Here is a 15000-nt window from a genome sequence, read left to right as displayed (position 1 = left end):
ATACTACATTATATATGTCATTGCATGCACTACACAATGCTACTGAAAGTCATAGCATGCGAGCACAATACTACATAAAGGTATAACCATGGTAATAACACACACACACACACACACACACACACACACACACACAACAGAGCCGTCTGTAAAAATCTTTAGGTGAGTAGGGTATTTCTCTTCCAAATGGATTCGTACATGCGATGTAAGTAGAGCTGGTGCTGCTTTCGTTATTCCAGACCTTAACTTTCAACACTCTTTTCAACTGGGAGAGATAAATCCATCTTCACAGCTGAACTCATAGCAATTCTAATGGCGTTAAATTTCATGATATCCTTTCCGAAAACTATATTTCAGATTCTATTTTGTGTTGATTCTAAATCAGTTCTTCATGCTATAAACTTATAAAAGAAACGGTTAGGTATGAACTCATTATTGAAATTCATTTGATTCACGAACTCTTTCTAAGAGGCTCCCACATAACCTTTTGCTGGATTCCTTCTCATTGCGGTTTTTGCGGTTGACATTTTGGCTAAAAAAAAAAGGAGCTAGAAGCTCCACGAAGGAGTTACATTTAAATATTTCGCTTTCGCTACAGGAATGTTACACCATGGTAGAAAAAGTACAATGGTCAAAATTTCAGTTTGAAGAAAAACACACCGGTAACTCGGAGTTACATAAGAACATAAAGAAAATGTATGGTTTCATGGGAAAACATTACCATAATGATTTTCATAAGAGGCAAATCATTTCTCTAATCTGCAGATGGAAAATGAATTGTTTTAGGACAAAATATGTCAGTAATGTTTCTTGCATCTGTGGTGCTCACATAACAGCCGATCATATACCAACTTGCGATATGTTAAAGTCTCAAATCCCTGAACTGAAATGATCTTCAGTGTTGACGATCTTCAGCAGTCCATTGCTAATGTATGACTTTTTCAACTCCTTGTTAAATAGTCCAGTTGGTTCGCTGTTATAGTTGTTAGTTTTCATTTGAAATATGTTATATTGTTATGTGTTTTTTGAGTGTGTTTTTTAAACAAAACTTAAATCAATAATTTTCACACACACACACACACACACACACACACACACACACACACACGTTGACTTACTCGTATGTGTACACAGTAATCCCCCACTCCCCGCCTCCCCCTCCTCCCACTCGATTTTTTTCCTTCCCTCGTCTAATATCACTTACAGTGAAAAGACGTTAAACTAAGTTTCAGTTTCAGTAGCTCAAGGAGGCGTCACTGCGTTCGGACATATCCATATACGCTACACCACATCTGCCAAGCAGATGCCTGACCAGCAGTGTAACCCAACGCGCTTAGTCAGGCCTTGAGGAAAAAAAAAAGAAAAAAAGGTGAATAAATAATAGATAAGCTTGCACAAATAAATAAATAAATAAATAATAACTATAATGTTAAAAAAAAAAAAGGGTAGTAGTAGTAGTAATAATAATAATAATAATAAATTAATAACAATAATAAATAAATAAATAAGATAACAATGATGATAAATAAGCAAATAGATGTAGAACATGAAGACACACATTTACATATACACCCACACATGTATAACAGATATGCACCGAACATGCAGTTTCACAGATATGAAAGCACAGTTAAATACATATAAACGTACATGAACTCCAACACACACACACACACCACACACATTACCCCGCACCTCCTCTACCCCCCTCCTCCACACACTCATTTCTAGTCTACGTATCGCAGCTTCCACGGCACACACATACACACTCACACACACACACACACACACACACAGATGAACACTTACTTGTAAAAGCACACACACATATGCCCATATCTCCACACACAGATATAACTAAAGAACGAACGAACACACACAAACAGAGAGAGACTGATACACACACACACACACACACACACACACACACACACACACATTGCCGCCACAAATACATTGCGATTTTTCATGAACCTGGTCACAGTTGTCGACATTCTCCAGCACAACACCGGAGTTTTTCGGCGCTGCACACAGGACAGCAGGCCCGCACAAAATTATGTTCACAAACTTCAGCCAGTCAACCAATCCCACTTTCCAAGGTTGGTTTTAAAATAGAACACCAGTGTGCCTGGCTCGCTAAGCTGGAGACTTCAGGCAGTTGACTGGGTGAATGACTGGCGATAGTTTGCAGTAACGCGAAGTTTTACTCCACGGGGAAAAATTGTCAAAAGTCTCCAGTTTACGAATGTGTGCGTGTGTTCCTCTGTGTGTGTGTGTGTATGTGTTTGGCAGAAATTTTCTGACTGCACTGACAGCGTGTGTAGGGAGTGTCTTGTATTCGCGTGCTGTATTTTAGGTCTGAGATGTATGTGGATATACATGCATGTTTAGGTTGTATCTTATTATTTACTTGAATATTTTTCCTTCAGTGTGCTGCATTTCATGACAATCTCCCACCTACCGCCTCTCTCTAGCCCGCGAGTTTGGTGCACACAACGCATCGATTTACAGTGCGCAAGTAGGAGGAAGGTGGTAGAACTGATGTATAAGACGCTCACTGGTCTGCCAGTTCACTGTGCGTGAGGGTGTTGGTTCGCCGTATTCCCGCTCTCGCCCTCTCTCTCAAGTTTGACTGGAAAATCGTAACGGCTGTGCGTCTGGTCATTCGGATGATACGATAAATCGAGGTCCCGTGTACCGCACACAACTTGGCGCACTGAAGAAAAACCCAGGGCCACTAAATTATTGTTGTCCTCCGGCAAATTCTTTAGAAGAAAGCCATTCTGACAAGTACATAAATATACATGCACGCACTGCACCAGACTTAGCGCGTTAGTTATGCTGCTGGTCAGGTATCTGCCTAACAAATGTGGAGCAGCGCACATGGATTTATCCGAACGCACTGACGCCTCCTTGAGAAACTGAATTTGAAAATAATTAATATCTGTTGCTATTCATTTCAACAGAATGCAGATTAGAAGAGACAGATGTCGCGTCTACCTGTGTGCGTTTTTTGTTGTTGTTTGTTTGTTTAAAAAAAAATCTTAATGCCGATTATGTGTACAAAACTAAATGTCCGAGTCTGTATATAAATGTGTATTGTGTGTGTGTGTATGTGTGTGTGTGTGCGCGCGCGCGCACGTGTGTTTATGTACGTTTGTGCGTGACTATGTGTGCGTATGTGTTGAGGGTAGCTGTTAGGTACACATGTATGTTAAAATATATGTATGCATTGTGTGTGTGTGTGTGTGTGTGTGTGTGTGTTTAGTCACATTTTGATGTGTGCATGTAGCATTGATGTAATGTGTTATGTTACTTAACAAAAGTGTTTTTTGTAAAACACCTAGAGCAGATTTCTGGATAGTGTGCTATATGAGTATCCATTATTATTATTATTATTATTATTATTATTATTAACACATAGTCAAACAATTTTCTGATTTTTCTGAACCACAAAACATTAGAATCATGGCATGTTGTTATCTAGGTGTATCCGTGTATCCGAGTGGTATATAAGAGGACGGCGATACGACAGTAAACTGAATGATTGACTGACCAGAAGGATAAAGGGATAGACAAGAATCCCCGCGCACAGGCCAGGAACATAGAGAGGCCAGTCACAAAAGGGTTTTTCTATTGTTTTATTTCTACAATAGTTATGAGAAGAAGAAGTTGATATTTGGCTTTGATGAAACAGATTACTTGTGTAGGTTTCATTCACCACTTAATGGTTAAGCCATGACAGTTCTTCCAACCTTTGTGTGTTGTGCACTGATTACTATCTGTTCTGTCATCTGGCAAGTATAATCTCAAAGCCACTGATTCTATTATCTTGTTTACTGTTCATGTATTATTTTAAATGCTGATATCAGTTGTACTGCTACAGTGTGCTCAGTACTCATAATGTGTGTAGTATTCTGTTATGGTGATTACAAGATAGTGTTGGATTAATATCAGTTACTGGTTAAAACTTTCTGATATGTATCAGTCTGTCAATTGTAATTTAGTGATTATGCTATCTCCTATACAGCTTACTCCAGTATAGTGCTACATGATAAACTGATTCATTTGAGTCACTTTGACACAGTATAAGCTTTACCGAATCTATACTGTCAGTGTACTTTCACTAAATTAGCATAGCTTCAATCACTTTAACTGCACTATTTAAATGTATTTAGAAATGTCATTTGATGTCAGTGTTTGGTCTTCACACATGTGCATTATCTTATGTTATGTTGTTGCTTATCCCAAACCGTGTGATAGTCTTTTCATGTAATATGTATACATGTGCTTTACTATTCACTTGAATTCCTGACATGTGGTATTTAATGACATCTGGTTACTTGTGTCTGTTCGGGCACTGTTTTATCTCTTCTCCTCATCCTTGTTTTATCTCTTCTTCTTATCTTCTTTTCCTCTTTATAATAACTATTGTAGAAATAGAACAATAGAAAAACCCTTTTTTGACTGGCCTCTATATGTTCCTGGCCTGTGCGCGGGGATTCTTGTCTATCCTTTAATTCAGTAAATCAAATATTTAGTAATTATTTTGTACCGTACCCTTTCCCTTTCATGAATATGATAATGTCACTCGGGTCCACGGCTATACAGGGGTATGAATAGATGCAATACATAGAAATGTGCGTGTGTGGGAGGGGGGTGCAGGGTAATGTGGGACATTGTGTGTGCGTGTGTGTGTGCGTGTGTGTGTGTGTGTGTCGGGGCTCGTGTGCTTTTATGTGTAGTGTTGGTCCTGAGCACGTCTGTTTGTGTTTTCATATCTGTGAAACAAATTGTGCATGTTTGTAGCATATCTTTTGTGCATGTGTATTTGTGAGTGAGTGTGTATGTATGTGCGTGTCTGTATGTTTATTTACATTTATTTGCTTATTTGTTTGATTATTATCGTTATTGTCTTTTCATCTTTTTTTTATTTACTTTTACTAAATTTTTGCTTTTGTTTTGTTTTTTTGTTTTTTTTCCCTGCATTATATTTTATTTCATAATCTATCTGCTCATTTTTTATGTTATACGTCAATCATTTATTTATTCATTTGTTTCTGCACCTTTTTCTTTTTCTTCCTTTTTCTTCTCAAGGCCTGACCAATCGCAGTTGGATTACGCTGCTGGTCAGGCATCTGCTTAGCAGATGTGGAGTAGCGTATATGGATTTGTCCTCCTTGAGTAACTGAACTTAACTGAACCACGAAAAGTTCGTTCAAGTGATGGCTTACTGTTGACCTTCACCCATAATGAGAGGCGATTTCAAACCTGCGCTTTCAGTTTCCGGTTGATATTCTCTCTTTGAATAGTATATCTGAATTGTATGTCACATGGTACTGTACATCATCACGGTTTACTTGAATACAACAGCATGGAGTATCAACGTTAGAAGGAAACAAGGAAAAGAATGAAGAAAAGGGAAAGAAAAAAGGAGAGAAAAAAAGACAACCTCGATTTAGCATATAGAAAGGAAGCAGGAAGAAACTAGTTTGACAGTTTAATTGTTCGACATTTTTTTCCTAAGTCGTGCTCCTGGACAGACTTGAGCACATTCTAAGCTGACTTGGCAACATTGTAAGTCCTTGGGATGGATTTTGTGCCGTTCCTCAAAAAACGCTCAAATCCGCACTTTGTATATACGAAACTTGTTGACAATAAATGAGGAAATGATAAAATGTCATTGCACACAGAGAGATGGGGAAGGTGTGTTGGAAGATGGACAAACAGAGAATGACAAGGTGGGATGGAAGATGGACAAACAGAGAATGGGGAAGGTGTGTTGGAAGATGGACAAACAGAGAATGACAAGGTGGGTTGGAAGATGGACAAACAGTGAATGGGGAAGGTGGGTTGGAAGATGGACAAACAGAGAATGACAAGGTGGGATGGAAGATGGACAAACAGAGAATGACAAGGTGGGTTGGAAGATGGACAAACAGTGAATGGGGAAGGTGGGTTGGAAGATGGACAAACAGAGAATGACAAGGTGTGTTGGAAGATGGACAAACAGAGAATGACAAGGTGGGTTGGAAGATGGACAAACAGTGAATGGGGAAGGTGGGTTGGAAGATGGACAAACAGAGAATGACAAGGTGGGTTGGAAGATGGACAAACAGTGAATGGGGAAGGTGTGTTGGAAGATGGACAAACAGAGAATGGGAAGGTGTGTTGGAAGATGGACAAACAGAGAATGACAAGGTGTGTTGGAAGATGGACAAACAGAGAATGACAAGGTGTGTTGGAAGATGGACAAACAGAGAATGGGGAAGGTGTGTTCGAAGATGGACAAACAGAGAATGACAAGGTGGGATGGAAGATGGACAAACAGAGAATGACAAGGTGGGATGGAAGATGGACAAACAGAGAATGGGAAGGTGTGTTCGAAGATGGACAAACAGAGAATGGGGAAGGTGTGTTCGAAGATGGACAAACAGAGAATGACAAGGTGGGATGGAAGATGGACAAACAGAGAATGGGAAGGTGTGTTCGAAGATGGACAAACAGAGAATGGGGAAGGTGTGTTCGAAGATGGACAAACAGAGAATGGCGAAGGTGGGTTGGAAGATGGACAAACAGAGAATGACAAGGTGGGATGGAAGATGGACAAACAGAGAATGGGGAAGGTGGGTTGGAAGATGGACAAACAGAGAATGACAAGGTGTGTTGGAAGATGGACAAACAGTGAATGGGGAAGGTGGGTTGGAAGATGGACAAACAGAGAATGGGGAAGGTGGGTTGGAAGATGGACAAACAGAGAATGGGAAGGTGGGTTGGAAGATGGACAAACAGAGAATGGGAAGGTGGGTTGGAAGATGGACAAACAGTGAATGGGGAAGGTGGGTTGGAAGATGGACAAACAGAGAATGACAAGGTGGGATGGAAGATGGACAAACAGAGAATGGGGAAGGTGTGTTGGAAGATGGACAAACAGAGAATGGGGAAGGTGGGTTGGAAGATGGACAAACAGAGAATGACAAGGTGTGTTGGAAGATGGACAAACAGAGAATGGGGAAGGTGGGTTGGAAGATGGACAAACAGAGAATGGGGAAGGTGGGTTGGAAGATGGACAAACAGAGAATGACAAGGTGTGTTGGAAGATGGACAAACAGTGAATGGGGAAGGTGGGTTGGAAGATGGACAAACAGAGAATGGGAAGGTGTGTTGCAAGATGGACAAACAGAGAATGACAAGGTGTGTTGGAAGATGGACAAACAGAGAATGGGAAGGTGTGTTGCAAGATGGACAAACAGAGAATGACAAGGTGGGTTGGAAGATGGACAAACAGAGAATGACAAGGTGGGTTGGAAGATGGACAAACAGAGAATGGGAAGGTGTGTTGCAAGATGGACAAACAGAGAATGACAAGGTGTGTTGGAAGATGGACAAACAGAGAATGGGGAAGGTGTGTTGGAAGATGGACAAACAGAGAATGGGAAGGTGTGTTGCAAGATGGACAAACAGAGAATGGGGAAGGTGTGATGGAAGATGGACAAACAGAGAATGGGGAAGGTGGGATGGAAGATGGACAAACAGAGAATGACAAGGTGTGTTGCAAGATGGACAAACAGAGAATGACAAGGTGGGTTGGAAGATGGACAAACAGAGAATGAGAAGGTGGGTTGGAAGATGGACAAACAGAGAATGACAAGGTGGGATGGAAGATGGACAAACAGAGAATGACAAGGTGGGATGGAAGATGGACAAACAGAGAATGGGAAGGTGGGTTGGAAAATGGACAAACAGAGAATGGGGAAGGTGTGTTGGAAGATGGACAAACAGTGAATGGGGAAGGTGGGTTGGAAGATGGACAAACAGAGAATGGGGAAGGTGGGATGGAAGATGGACAAACAGAGAATGACAAGGTGTGTTGGAAGATGGACAAACAGAGAATGGGGAAGGTGTGTTGGAAAATGGAAAAACAGAGAATGGGGAAGGTGTGATGGAAGATGGAAAAACAGAGAATGACAAGGTGTGTTGGAAGATGGACAAACAGAGAATGACAAGGTGTGTTGGAAGATGGACAAACAGAGAATGACAAGGTGGGTTGGAAGATGGACAAACAGAGAATGGGAAGGTGTGTTGGAAGATGGACAAACAGAGAATGGGAAGGTGGGTTGGAAGATGGACAAACAGAGAATGACAAGGTGGGTTGGAAGATGGACAAACAGAGAATGGGGAAGGTGGGATGGAAGATGGACAAACAGAGAATGGGGAAGGTGGGTTGGAAGATGGACAAACGGAAAATGACGACGGCAGTAATTTGTTTGTATTTGGCCTATTCTTCTTCTCCCTCTTCTTCCTCTGCTTTTTTCGTCAGTTAAAGTGCCGGCTCGTGTTGGACTGTCGTAAAATTTTTGCCTTTCACAGAGAGAGAGAGAGGGGGGGGGGAGAAAGAGAGAGAGAGACTGAGAAAGAGAGAGGGAGAGAAAGAGAGGATTCTCGAATGCTTTTCATATATTACTGCGGGGAAAGGGATAAGCTATAAGCTTATTTTCACCATGCCCCCTCAAAATAGATAGATATATAAACTGAAACCAAAAACAAACAATAAAGGTTAAAAAAAATGAAGAAAAAGAAAAGGGGGTGGAGGAGAACAGTAAGGATGGGGAGAAAACAAAAAGAGAGAGAGACTGACAGACAGAGAGATGTGTTGAGAGAGAGAGACGAGTGGAGTGTAATAAAGAGGAGTGTGCGTGCGTGCGTGTGTGTGTGTGTGTGCGCGCGCGCGCGCGTGTGTGTGTGTGTGCTCGTGTGTGTGCGCGTGCGTGTGTATGTGTGTGTGAGTGTGTGTCTGTCTGTCGATGTGTGTGTGTGTGTGTATGTGTGATGACATGCAGAATTTCAACATCCTCAGCCTTTCACCAGTACATTTCCCTTTCATGACCAGGACATGCGAGGTGAAATTGCCATCCAGAGAACAACTGATTTTTTTTTCATTAAAATCAATTTACATGTCAACACTTTCTGCACAGTCATTTACACGCACACGGGAGGATGTGACAACAAAATTTAACTTAAATTTAAGTCATCAGTCTGTCTGTCTCTCATTAATTTGATCTCTGTCTCACACACACTCACCCTCTTCCCCATCACACACACACACACACACACACACACACACACACACACACACTGTACATACAGTTCACACACTCGCACGCTCATAAACACACACGTGCAACAGCACGCACACACAGAGACAGACAGACACACAGACATACACGCACGCACGCATACACATAACCAGTAAACCAGCAGTGACGAACGTTGAGGTGTTGATTAAAAATAGCACAACTATGGCTTAGGTCGAAACGGACTGGGCCTGACTAGGTCTTCACTCCTCACCACCACCGTCACCACCACCACCTCCTCCATTCTTCCCCCCTGATACACACACACACACACACACACACACACACACACACACCAGCACACAATCCACAGTTTTACCCCGAATCCGCGAACGTTGTAGGTGGAATAGTAGATAACAGTATATCTGTCGATTGCTTTTTTTTTTAGGTTGTTGCACTATTGTCTCTCAGTAACGATCTCACTGCCATCTGCTGACTGAAAACCATTGCAGGAACCATAAGTCTTGTGCAGTATCAGTATCGTGACTGATTCCTACATGACAAAGACGTCCATCACTTGACGGTGCCATTGTAAAACACCTTGTTGATAATGATAATAATAATCATCATCATCATAATAAAAGTAGCGTCTGGATTTCCAGGTATATATCTGTACATACACTCAGTGGAGCTTCTCTGTAACTCTGAATAAGACAGCGGTGAGTGAGGGCTGCCTGCCTCTTCCAACCTTCTATTCCACACACACACACACATACACCACCAACCCCTCGCCCATGCCTCCCCCAACCCCCGTTACCTCCCCCTCCCCTCTCCCCCTTCGCCCCCCTCCACCAGTACCTTCCTCGGGCATCTATCAGTAACCAACAGTGTCCTTTAACGAGGACTGTCTGCAGACCCTGTGTCTGGTGACAGTGGTGGAGACAGGCGACGCACAGCTGTCTGCCCCTGTCCTGCCCGCTGGCGTTCCAACTGCATACATGCCTGCTTCAGACTTCGGGGCTACGAAGCCACATGCGTGTTCACCGATGAAAGTCCACCGATAAAGTCCACCCATGAAGTCCACCAACGATGTCACCAAAGATGTCCATCGATGATGTCACCGTTGAAGTCCACCGATGATGTCACCGTTGAAGTTAACCGATGATGTCACCGATGATGTCCACCGATGATGTCACCGTTGAAGTCCACCGATGATGTCACCGATGATCTCCACCAATGATGTCCACCGATGTCACCGATGAAGTCCACCGATGATGTCACCGATGATCTCCACCAATGATGTCCACCGATGATGTCACCGTTGAACTCCACCAATGATATCACCGTTGAAGTCCACCGATGATGTCACCGATGATGTCCACCGATGATGTCACCGATGATCTCCACCAATGATGTCCACCGGTGATGTCACCGTTGAAGTCCACCGATGATGTCACCGGTGATGTCACCGTTGAAGTCCACCGATGATGTCATCGATGATGTCCACCAATGATGTCCACCGATGATGTCACCGTTGAAGTCCACCGATGATGTCACCGATGATCTCCACCAATGATGTCCACCGATGACGTCACAACTGGTATTCCCGGTTCCCGACAGACAAGCACCATGCAGAGGAGAGGTCACCCAGTGAGTCAGGTGCCTTCAAAGTTGGCCGTTGCTCTTGCTATCTAAACAAAAACAAAATTGAAAAAGAAAGAAAATACATGACATGGTGATAGGGAAGCTCGCGCCAACAGCATGAATCAACACTTCACTATCTATTTACAAAACTGTGCCGCAGAAAAGCGTGCGTACCCCCCCCCCCCTCCCCTCTCTCTCTCTCTGTTGAGCAGTTCTAGGAAATGACTAATGTGCTGCCCATACTCACCCCCACCCCCGCACCCCACCAAACAAACACAGACAGAACCACAGGAATGTGTGAAAGACTATGCCCTTCCCAAACACCGGCAAACACGCCAAAACTCCAAAGCATGTGGAACTGTGAGTCTGTGCGGGGGTGGGGGTGGGGGCGGGGGTGGGGGGTTCCTAAGCTGGAAGGCTGGGTGGGATGGTGTGTTTGACAGCGACTTGGAGACTGACCAGATGAATAGATTCCTAAGCTGAAAAAGGGGATAATCTTGAAAGGAATTGAGGGGGTAACAATAACACTTTCAGAGGCGTTACTGGCAGACTGAGGAAGTCTGTTCACGGCACACCGCCTGTTCCTAACACACACACACACACACACACACACACACACACATCTCTTAATAAAAAAAAAATAATGGTCCAGTCAGCCAGCGGTAGGCCTATAGATCTTCGAGGCGGGCCATAGATGTAATTATGACGAGACAATATTTTCGGGAAAACCCACAGGTGACGTTTCACTTCAGTTTCCGTGTTGCGCTTGACAGCACACACACACACACACACACACACACACACACACACACAGAGAGAGAGAGAGAGAGAGAGAGAGAGAGAGAGATTGTGGGGGCAGGGGGTTTACAGGCCTTGGATACACTCTTTCTAAACGGACAACAATCGTATGTTAATATACATTTGAACGCTAACACACAAATACTTTGCTAATTTCTGTCTACAATCACCAAGGTGTAGTGTGTAACGGGCCATTAAACACAATTTCCTCCTTCTTCCACTCAAGAGAAATGAACAGTTTTGAGTATGCATAAAATAAACGATATGTGAACGAAGTCTGAGTGGGGCTGAGGTGAGACGGGCGGGATGAGGGATGGGAGGTGGGGGGGATGGGGAGGAAGTGGGAGATACTTTTTTTTTTCCCAGACAGAGGATTATGTGGATGAAGTGGGAGATACTTTTTTTTTTTTCCCCCAGCACAGAGGAAAATCCTGTCATCATGTTTATAAAGTCACGTCAGAAGAGCACTCACTCGCTGACACACCAACACGTGAGAAATAATTTAGTCATAATTATTTTCATCATGTAAATAATAGTCTGGCTTTTCTCAAAGTCCTCGTTTACAACATGCCTCGCCTATCCGGTCACTGAGCCGCTCAAGCCCATGTTTTTCAAAAAACAACAACAAAAAACAACAACAACAACAAAAACGTGAATGCTGTCAACGAAACAGGACAAGATATTCCCACGTGAAAATTGCCACTGCTCATTACTTGTAATCATTTCGCCAAGTTATGCTGTGTCCTTTGAACTGGTCCTTTTTGTTGTTGTTTTTTCCCATGGGCAATACCGCGGGAAATCTCGTACTTATATATATATATATATATATATATATATATATATATATATATATATATATATATATATATATAAACTTAACAAAGACCCAATATCGTATTCTGTTAAAAGCCTTTGTAATATGAACAGCTGTCGGTATCTTTTTCCTGGCGTTTTTTTTTAATTTTATAAATCATGGTTATATCTTATTTTTATTCTCCTTCATTCTAACGTTTGCTTGTGAACTCGAAGGATCCACTAACTGAAGCAAGTGAAAATAAAATTTCTTTGAAGAGAGGCGCGAAAAAGGTAAGTTTTATAAGAATTCAAAATGATAATATCTCAGTATTGTATTATTTTTATTAGTGCCCAAAGGTAAATATATTTTCAAGCTGCAGATCAAACTCGTTACAAAAGGGAAGTGAAGGAGGGGGGGGGGGGGGATGGCATTGGCAGGGAACAGAACCTAAGAACTAGACATGAATTTCTTATTCCCATAAAAAAAATCTTTTGTGATTCAAACTTTGACATATATTGATGCCCCAAAACATAGATCATAGTTATAATACTCTGATAATTTTCTCCCCCTCCCCTAGACCTTGAGAGGTGGTCTGGACGCTAGTCATTCGGATGAGACGATAAACCGAGTTCCCGTGTGCAACATGCACTTAGCGCACGTAAAAGAACCCACGGCAACAAAAGGGTCTTCCCTGGCAAAATTCTGTAGGAAAATCCACTTCGATAGGAAAAACAAATAAAACTTCACGCAGGAAAAAATACAAAAAATGGGTGGCGCTGTAGTATAGCCCGAATTTCACACAGAGAAATCTTCTGCTGTGATTAAAAAAAAAAAAAAAAAAAAAAAGAAAGAAAGAAGAAAGAAAAAAAAAGGGGGGGGGGGGGGGTTAATAAACCTAAAAAAAAATGAGGACTGTATAGAAAACTGATTGTTTTAAAAACAGAACAAGCATTTCAGGCGCTGAATGCGGTTTTTATCATTTTTCCTTCCTTCCTTCCTTCTTTCTGTCTTTTTTTTTCTTTCTTTCCCTTGTTTTGTTTTGTGATCATGATATTATTGTATGTCTTGATGTGCCTTAATATGTTGAGTTTGAATGAAGTATTTGGTTTCTTAATGCCGTTTGATTGTTTAAGTGGGGAAATAACATGTAGGCCTATATAAATACAGTGTTAATCCAAAGTTGAGGACCATTTGGGAATTTAACAGTTTTGTTTTTCTTGGGTTATGGTGAAATGATGCAAATGCTGAAAAAACAACAACATATATATCCCTTTTCAGGTATAGGAGAGAGAGAGAGAGAGAGAGAGAGAATTTCAGATTTATAAATGCTATCGCTGAGTCTCTGTCTGCGTGTGGTCTTTGTATTGTATTTGAACCACGTGCCGACTTGATGAAATATTACTTCAGTTGTGCTGCTGCTGTTGTTTTTATTCGTGTACGACTGGTGCACGCCCACACATTTCTGTGGGAAATTCATTCTGTAAACAACAATAAGATCAGAAAGAACAGAGGCTTATATCACAAGTGAAACAATGTTTACAATGCTGCGCTGCAAAATGCAAAAAATGCTGCTGTTTTGCAATCTAATTGAAACCAGGCCGCGCCCAGTGAAAAAAAACAAAACGCATGACTAAAATGCCTTTCGCCATGTAACAAGTTGTTAAAACACACACACACACACACACACACACACACACACAGAGAACGCACACACACACACACACACACACACAGACACACACACACACACACACACACACAGAGACATACATAACACACACACAGACACACACAGACACACAGACATACATACACACACACACACATACATACATAACAGACACACACACACACACACACACACACACACACACATATATATATATATACATACATAACACATACACACACACACACACACACACACACACATACATAACACACACACACACACACACACACACACACACACACACATACATACATACATACACACACACACACACACACACACACGCCCGAACGTCACGTCATCGAACAACGCCTTCTTGGCACGTGAATTATCCACAATGCTGTAATGTAAGCTTACGTCAACACCCCTTTTCCTCTTCAACGGGACGGGTTTCCATGCGTCTGTCTATCTCTTTTTTCACACGTATGCTATTGAAAACAACGCCAAGAAGGCCTACCAAATAGTGAAGGACCTCACCAGCAGCAAGCAAGGACGGCCCAGCACCATTCTCGACAAAAACGGGAAGTGTCTGACCGAGTCCAAAGACATCTTGAACAGGTGGACAGAGTACACCGCAGATCTATACTCACACCGTGCAACAGGAGACACAGAGAAGCTCAACACCCCTCCGGCAACAGACACAGACAGCTTCCCCATCCTCAGAGAAGAAGTGGAGGAAGCAGTGAAGTCCCTGAAGAAAGGAAAATCAGCAGGCATTGATAACATCCCAGGAGAACTGGTACAAGCAGGGGGTGAGGCTATGATCGATGTGCTACATGCAATCGGCCAGAAGATCTGGGAGACAGGAGAGTGGCCAACACAATGGACCCAGTCTTTAGTGATCACCATACCCAAGAAAGGCAACCTACAACAGTGCAATAACTACCGCACCATCAGCCTGATATGCCATCCTAGCAAAGTGATGCTCAGGATCATATTGAACAGGTTAAGACCCC

The 15000-nt window shown here is 42.3% G+C and overlaps 1 protein-coding gene and 1 long non-coding RNA gene across 3 annotated transcripts in view; one reads left to right on the top strand and one right to left on the bottom strand.

Moving 5' to 3' along the window:
- The first annotated feature begins 1496 nt into the window (after positions 1-1496).
- Positions 1497-15000, top strand: part of LOC143282997 (death-associated inhibitor of apoptosis 2-like) — a 111241-nt gene continuing 97737 nt past the window's right edge. For both annotated transcript variants that reach the window (XM_076588973.1, XM_076588975.1), the window contains exon 1: positions 1497-2099. The gene's annotated coding sequence lies outside the window, so the exon portion shown is untranslated. The remainder of the gene's footprint in view (positions 2100-15000) is intronic.
- LOC143283001 (uncharacterized) overlaps positions 8902-15000 on the bottom strand; it is an 18899-nt gene continuing 12800 nt past the window's right edge. The window contains exon 3 of the long non-coding RNA XR_013055332.1: positions 8902-10765. This is a non-coding gene — a long non-coding RNA (uncharacterized LOC143283001). The remainder of the gene's footprint in view (positions 10766-15000) is intronic.

Source organism: Babylonia areolata, chromosome 6, assembly GCF_041734735.1.
Source record: "Babylonia areolata isolate BAREFJ2019XMU chromosome 6, ASM4173473v1, whole genome shotgun sequence".
NCBI classification, from domain to species: domain Eukaryota; kingdom Metazoa; phylum Mollusca; class Gastropoda; order Neogastropoda; family Buccinidae; genus Babylonia; species Babylonia areolata.
This window is presented reverse-complemented; position numbering and strand designations above follow the sequence as displayed.